The 7,607-nt window shown below is 40.0% G+C and overlaps 1 long non-coding RNA gene across 1 annotated transcript in view; it reads left to right on the top strand.

Moving 5' to 3' along the window:
- LOC123324307 overlaps positions 1-5,860 on the top strand; it is a 10,007-nt gene extending 4,147 nt beyond the window's left edge. Inside the window, exons 3-4 of the long non-coding RNA XR_006539742.1 lie at positions 3,011-3,088; positions 5,826-5,860. This is a non-coding gene — a long non-coding RNA (uncharacterized LOC123324307). The remainder of the gene's footprint in view (positions 1-3,010; positions 3,089-5,825) is intronic.
- Positions 5,861-7,607: the final 1,747 nt, after the last annotated feature.

Raw genomic sequence — 7,607 nt, 5'->3', positions numbered from 1 at the left:
CCACATCGGGCTCCCTGCTCAGCGGGGGGCTTGCTTCTCCCTCTCCCCCTGCTTGTGTTCCCTCTCTCGCTGTCTCTCTCTCTGTCAAATAAATAAATAAAATCTTAAAAAAAAAAAAGAATTGAAATATTTAAGGTGATTTCTCATAGACCTTTTCAGAAAGTCTGCAGATCTTCAGGATATCCCTCCTAGGCCCTCTATTTTCAATTAACTCTTTCAATAGCTCTTCTAAGAATCTTAAAGGAATAGGTCCCCCGTAGCCTCACAAGGAACCCAAGGTAGACATCCACTCTGAGGTCAACTTGCCAGTTTTTGTTTAGGGACACACTGTTCAAGATTGAATATTTGAAGCAAAAATCAAGGTATCAAATCATTATATAAGCCAAAATCATGCCAAGTTACAGGTGAGGGATTTTTTTAGAGGTTTACCTCAACAGACTCTAAAATATAACTTTTTTTTTCTAGCAGGAAGTGTGTATGTGGCCATTGGGCTTTTGCCTCTTACCAAGCTCTATTTGTTGAGTCCCTCAGATGTAGGACATCCACTCTTGAAGCAGGCGTCAGGCATACATTGGAATCCCCACTAGACGTGGCTAACCTGTTAACCATACACTAGATACATTCTCAGGCAGTCCAATTTCAGGGAATGACAGAAGGATTTTGAGTTTGAAGAGAGCATGCTGTGTTGCAGTAGTGGCAGGTTTCAGAGGCAGAGATGTGAAGATTAAAAGGAAGTTTACGGACTTGGCATTAGGAGGTACATATGATCTCAGTCCTGCCAGAGCTTCACATCTGTGACGAAACACTTGACAGCATCAAATAGTGCACTTGATAATGGGGAGAGTTGCTGGGACTCGCACATCCACTTCCCCACCATGCACCAACAGGAAGGAGAAGAGTTCTCTGGAAATGTGTTAATAATAGAGTCTTTTGCAATGAGCCCTATGACAAGGTGTTATTGAACAGTTTGGAAAACCGGATTCAGTTAAAGCATGTTATTACAAGAGCAACATACAGCAAGGCCTTATTAGAGAAGCTTTAGAGTTCATGGGAGATCTAAATTCTCCTTGTTAGCAAAGCTTTATTCAAGAAGAGGAGAAAGAGAGGTGACAGATGTTGTCTTTATGGAACCCAACCAAATAGCAGAGTTGAACTGGAGGCCTTAGTTGAGACTTGGGGAGTTGCAGTTGATGGTGCTGGTTTACCACCCTTCCTAGTAAATCGGCTTCCCTGCAAGTAAGGTCCCACAAAATGGTTTCCAACCTCCAGCCCTGGTCTGAAATTCAGAAAAAAAAAAATGTGAAGCCTGGTGAGAGACTGTGTCCATTAATTTAGTTTTAGTGTATGATTTCTGAGTTCAGAGAGAACAGCTAGGACCATCCAAGTACAAACTACCTTTACCTTAGAAGCTACCCATTTATATGGTACTTATTCAATGCATAAGGTTGCCAAAAAGGAAAGTATCTTCCTCCCATTTTTTGAAAAAAATTGGTTATAGAAAAGATGGGTATTTTTTAGCAAACAACAGCTGCCATGGGAAACTTTCCTGAGCCATATAGAAATTAAGATCACAAAACAAGGAAGAACCAAGGAGATGAGTCGTCCCTGCAAGCAAAATTGCCCAATAGATATTCTGGCTCCTTCTTGTAGGAGGCAAGGATCATGCATGCAGGGGCTGAAAAGAAGAGAAGCTGATGCTTTTCCCTGTACGTAGGAGTCCTTAACCTAGAAGTAAGCCTTGATCCTGAGTGGAAAAGATGATAGAAGACACTAGTGAGAATTTTTTTTCAGGCCCACATTTTATAATGCTACAATCTGCTAGCTAGGGACAACTGCATAGCCCCCAGAAGGCCACATGCCAGAGACATGTCGGCTGATGCAGGGAGACCCAGCTCGATCAGGCTGGGCCAGTGGCAGTACTGTCATGGGTGACCAGCACTGTGGAGGTGAATGTGAGAAATTTTCCCAGTATCCCAGTGACAGGGCAGAGCCAGAAATAAATACCCCGAGTGCCAGTTCAAATCCTCAAAGAGAAAAAGTTGTTTGGGCTCAAAGGAGGAGTTGGAGGCTCGGACACTTCAAATAAATTCAGTCTTGTTTTCTTTCCCATAACTTAAGAAGATTTTTATGGAAGGTGAGCAAGAGGCTGACTTTTCCCTCTCAGGGATGCCCTATAGGATGCTGCCGTGCACTACTTACATGCCCTTGTTGGCTGGAATCTGGATGCTGATGGCTCACAGCTGCGTCCTCCTTCAGGCATTGTCCTTGGCTCACGGAAGCTGGCCTCGCCCAAGGTTATGCCCTCTTCCTGTGACACAGCACACATCCAGTGTCTGGGCAATGCAGGATACAAGGGCTTATCCCCCTGGCCTTGATTCAGGACATATCTAAAGGGCCACTCCACCTTCAGAGATCCTCATAGGATTCAGTGAGGCTGTGAGGCTGTTCTTGTGAGTACCTCACAGGTCAGCTTCTCTTCTCATGTGTCTTGGATTAGTACTAATTCCCTTAACAAATGAATTTAAATACTGGGTCCTAGCTTGATGTTAAAACACTTTACTAGATTCTGTGAAAATCAAAATCATGATCTGGTCTCTGCCTTCAAGGGAATTTTAACATATAGAAATGATAAATAACTACAAAATATAATACAAGGCTGTGTGGCCTGAGTATAAGGTGCCAAGGCATTCATTCATCAAAGCGTCAGCACCTACTGTGTGCTTTGTGCAGCAGTATGAAGATGGGTAAAATAGGCCCTGTTATTAAGGAATTCAGTGTGCTTGGGGGAGGGAAAATCTATTCTTGACAGGAGTTTCTTCACTGAGTCTCAATTTGTTTGTTTGTTTAAGTCCCCACTAATGTCCAAAAAGAATTTGAGTTGGATCATAAAAAGTAATTAAGTATTTCATGGAGGGTTGGGGTGTGATGGAGTGGGAGGAAAATTCCAGGTTGAAGTAATAACATGAAGGCAATAAATGGGAGACCAGTTGCTCACAGTGGTTTCTGATAGGGTCTTCAAAGTGTAGCCGTTAAAACAATGTTTACCCAGCAAATGGAATCCGAAGTTGGGAGAGGCTTGAAGACAAAGGTAAGGAATTATGGCTTTGTTTTGTATAAAGCATAAAGATTTTTTCTAGTTTATCTCCTATATTGATTTATAAATTCATTGTCTGTGTCACATCCTTTCCTTGTTTGTTGACAGTGATATCACAGTCCCTATTCTTCATATCCTCATTTTATGAATTTCACTTTCATTCACTTCCATTTGTCTTCATCCTTGGCCATGTTTGTCATCTCTCTTTAAGAAACCCCTTAGCTTTGGGGTAGTGTGATACACAAGAATAGACAACTGGTAGAGCCTTTGGACTCTTGCACACTGATAGCAGTGAACTGATAGCAGTAACACTAGTGCTGGCCCCCCAGTAGAGCACCAACCCTTGAGGGGACCTACTAGCCAAAGTTGATTACACTGTGTCCATTCCATCTTAGAAGGCAGAAATTTATTTTGAGTAAAGTTCTCTATGTGATTGCCTTTCCTGCCCACTAGGCTCATTGGCAGCACCATTATTCAAAGGGAAACAGAATGCTTAACCTGCCAACCTGTGATCCTACATAAATTGCATTGGACCAAGCAAAGCACTTTACAGCAAATGAGATGTGACAATAGGCACCTAAAAATGAGATTCACCGGTCCTATCACATATCCTGTCACTTGATTCTGCTAGTCTGATGGAATGATGGAATGGCTTTTTGAAGGTACACCTAAGGTGGCAACTGGGAAATTATACTCTACAATGATATCTTAAATTCTCCAGGATGAAGAGCATTCCTTAAATCATCAACCATTATATATAATGCTGCATTCCCTAAAAGGAAGAATACATGCATCTGGCAAGTAAGGGTTGCAAGGAGGAGGGACTTACCACTCCCAGTGACCCACTTGGGAAATCTATATTTCCTATCCCCACAACTCTAGGCTCTGTAGTTCTAACGGTTGTGATTCTCAGAGGGAGGATGCTTCTACAGGAGCTCCACTAAACTTTAGCTATGACTGCCCCATGGTTACTTTAGGTTCTTTGTGCCAGGAATCTAGTAGGCCAAAAAAAAAAAAAAAAAAAGATCCACATCCTGGCAGGAGTAATTGTCTCTGATCATCAGGAGAAGGTAGGACTGCTGTTAATAATAGGCATAGACAAAAATACATTTGTTACCCAGGTGATCTGCTGGAGAAAGAGTAGGGTGGAAGGGGGCTCTTGGTATTCCCCATACCAATTTTTATAGTAAATAGACATGTGCAGAAGCCACATCCTGAGAAGGTCACAGCAGCTAGGGGTTCAGACCTCCTCCTCTGAGGAGAGCCTGAATCATCCCACCAAGTAAGTGAGGAGGACCAGCTGATATGATACTCAAAGGTGAGCAGAATTTAGTAGTTGGGTTAATAGATGAGGGAGACTATAAATATCAGATGCATCCTAGAGAAGAACTGCAGGGAACACTATAACTTGTCCCACTATAGCTTTCCTAGGAAAGGATACCAATTACAATCCTGGAGTTGTTCCCCTATGGAGGCAATATACTATATGAAGCAAGTGGAACTGAGTGGTACAGGAATGGATTATAGTGGATGCATTTGGACACTTCCCAGATTCCCCTTCAAAGTCAAAGCTTCATGATCTCAGATGTTGGTAGTGTTTGCTAATGACTTACAGTTGCATGCAACTCTGGGAATTGACCTCAGGCTGCTTTGCCCAAGTCTATGTACCTGTCCCTGGCTGCAGCTATATCCAATGATTAATTGTTGTGGGCAATGTTCCCCAATGTGGGACATCTTTGTAGGATCATCTCAGCCTTGAGAAATCTCTATGACATTGAGGCTACTGTTTCAACTGTATCTCATTTTAACTTCTCCCTCTGCCTGGTCTTGTCTCCCTTGCTCCTTCACAGATATTGATTCCAAAAGCACTCCCAGTAAACCTCCTGTATGCAAATCCTGGGGGAACTTTACCTGCAACAGTGGGGTAAATTCATAAACCTAAGTTGTTAAGAAGGGGAGATCCTGAGGCCTTTTTGGGGGTTTTGTTTATATAATGCTGAGTGTAAGAGCTAGTTAAACTCCACATAAAATAAGAATTCAGAATTCACAGGGAGCAATTTCATAAAAAGGGAACAAAATGATAGAGTTAAAAAAAAAAGAAAAGAGGAAACCCGATGAACATGAGTGGGAAAGCGAGGGAAAGACTTCTTGTTGAAACCAGTGAAGGGACTGAGTTTTGCATCCAGGTTAATGAGAGGAGGTAGGCACATGTAGACATAGGAGTCACACAGGATCTATGCCCCCTCTGACAACCTGGGGACTTCTACGGGTCTTTGAAATTGGCACTTTGAGGGGCAGAAAAATCCATGGCAGATAAGTAATTACAAAATACATTTGGAGGATGCCTGGGTGGCTCAACTGGTTAAGCATCTGCCTTCAGCTCAGGTCAAAATCTCAGGGGTCCTGGGATTGGCCCGCGTCAGGCTCCCAGCTCAGTGGGAAGTCTTCTTGTCCCTCTGCCCCTCCCCCAGCGTGTTCTCTCTCTCTCTCTCTCTCTCTCTCTCATAAATAAATAAGATCTTTAAAAACAAACAACAACAACAACAACAACCCAAAGTACATTTGGTGTATCAAGTCATATTTTTCTTTAGTGTTGATTTTTTTTTTACACTAGTATCTCTTCCTTCCTAAATGCATTATTTTCTATTTAATTATTTGCTGCTCATTGTGATTTATCAGCAGCTCTATTATAAACTATAGGGGTCATCTTTGACTTTGCTTTTTCTCAAAGGTTACATCAAATACACCTGGAAATTTCATTGGCTCTACATTTAAAATATATTCAGAATTTAGGAAGTTCTTCAGGCAAAAGGAATATGAGACCAACCATAAACTTGGATCTACATCAAGAAATGAAGAGCATTGGAAGTGGAATCAAGCAAGGTAACATAAAATTTTTCTTATTTTAATTGCTTTAAAAGATAACTGTCTAAAGCAAAGATGGTAATGTATTATATATTTATCATAGGTGTAAGTATAAAATGTATGACAACAACAGCAGATGGAAGGGAGGAATTGGGTATATAGCATTTTAAGGTCCTTATACTACATATGAAGTGATATATTATTTTAAGGTAGATCCTGATTAATTAAATTGCATATTTAAAAACATACAACCATTAAAAGTTGTTTAAAAGGGCATATACTCCTATATTAGAAGTAAACTAAATTTAAAAAAATATTCCGTGATTCAAAAGGAGGGAAAAAAGAGGACCAAAGAAACAAAGAACAGCTAGAACATTAGAGAACAGTTAGCAAGATGATAGAGTTTGACCTAACCACAGACTAATATCATTAAATATAAATAGTATAAACACACTAAAAGGCTCAGATTGTCAAACTGGACAAGAAAACAAGACGAAACTATATGCTTCTTCTTCACTCAGAGGCAAAAAAATCAAGGGGAAAATAAATGTTTTATAATTTCATTTTGCTAATATTTAAGGGTAGATGTTATGTTTGAAGTTTTGGTAAACTCCAAACTACTTGTTATAGAACATAACTACTCTAAAATATTCAGTGCCAAATCTTTTCTGTCTCTTGCTCTTTTTTTTTAACCAAGTAAATTTTATTCACAGGTGAGCCATAAGGCACAAACCTTTTTTTTTCTCTTAATACTTGTTTATTTCTGTGATAAGCCCTTTAGAAGTCCACTTATTGCAATTTTCATATTTCTTCCCATTTCTCTACATGAGTTTGTAGATTTTTCTGGTTTTTAAGTATGGTGTTTTTGTGAGTAAACATGGGATTCATAAAGGGGGCTGGGGCTGGCTGTGTGTATGTCCACATGTCCTGGAAATTACATTTCAATGTATATATGTATATTTAGTCACAGGGGGATCTACATTCATGTTTCAGTTTGAAAAAAGTTTGAAATCTTCATTGATTGTGTTTATAAGGCAATTTAGAGGTTAAGAATATGTGCCTTGGAATCAGACTCCCCGAGTGGGATTCCTAGCTCTGCCCCTCTTACTAGTTATGCAATTTGAGCATATGACTAACCATTCTGAGCCTCTGTTTCCTGTATAAAACGGGGATGCTGATACTGACCTGGTTTGTTCTTTGTGTGTACAAGAAGAGATGATACATATACAAGGCTTAGCAGTGTATATAAAACTTAGTATTCAAATGACAATTATTATAATCATTAATATTTGTAAAATCCTATTTTTAAATAAGTTATGTAAAACTTGCAATAGTTTCCCTTTACAATGTTATCCATACTGGGTGAATTCCCAGACTCTATGAGATGGCATGCAGAAAGTCAATAAATACAAATAAATTACATTGTACAGCTGGATTAACTATATAAAACTGTCCTGTAGAAAGAACTGAACTCCTGAAGGAGAACGAAAGGTCTGTGTTCATTCACTTATTCATTCACTGAACTAACAATTTGCAGCACCTTTGTTTTGCTAGATGTGTATCAGTGGTAATTTTCTTCAAGCAAAATAGACTCTGAGTTATGAAATCCTCTTGCACAGAAGCTCTATGAGTGAGACCAAGACATTGT

Source organism: Neomonachus schauinslandi, chromosome 3, assembly GCF_002201575.2.
Source record: "Neomonachus schauinslandi chromosome 3, ASM220157v2, whole genome shotgun sequence".
Classification (NCBI taxonomy): Eukaryota; Metazoa; Chordata; class Mammalia; order Carnivora; family Phocidae; genus Neomonachus; species Neomonachus schauinslandi.
Note: the sequence above shows the minus strand (reverse complement) of the source record. Positions and strands in the feature narration are given on the sequence as shown.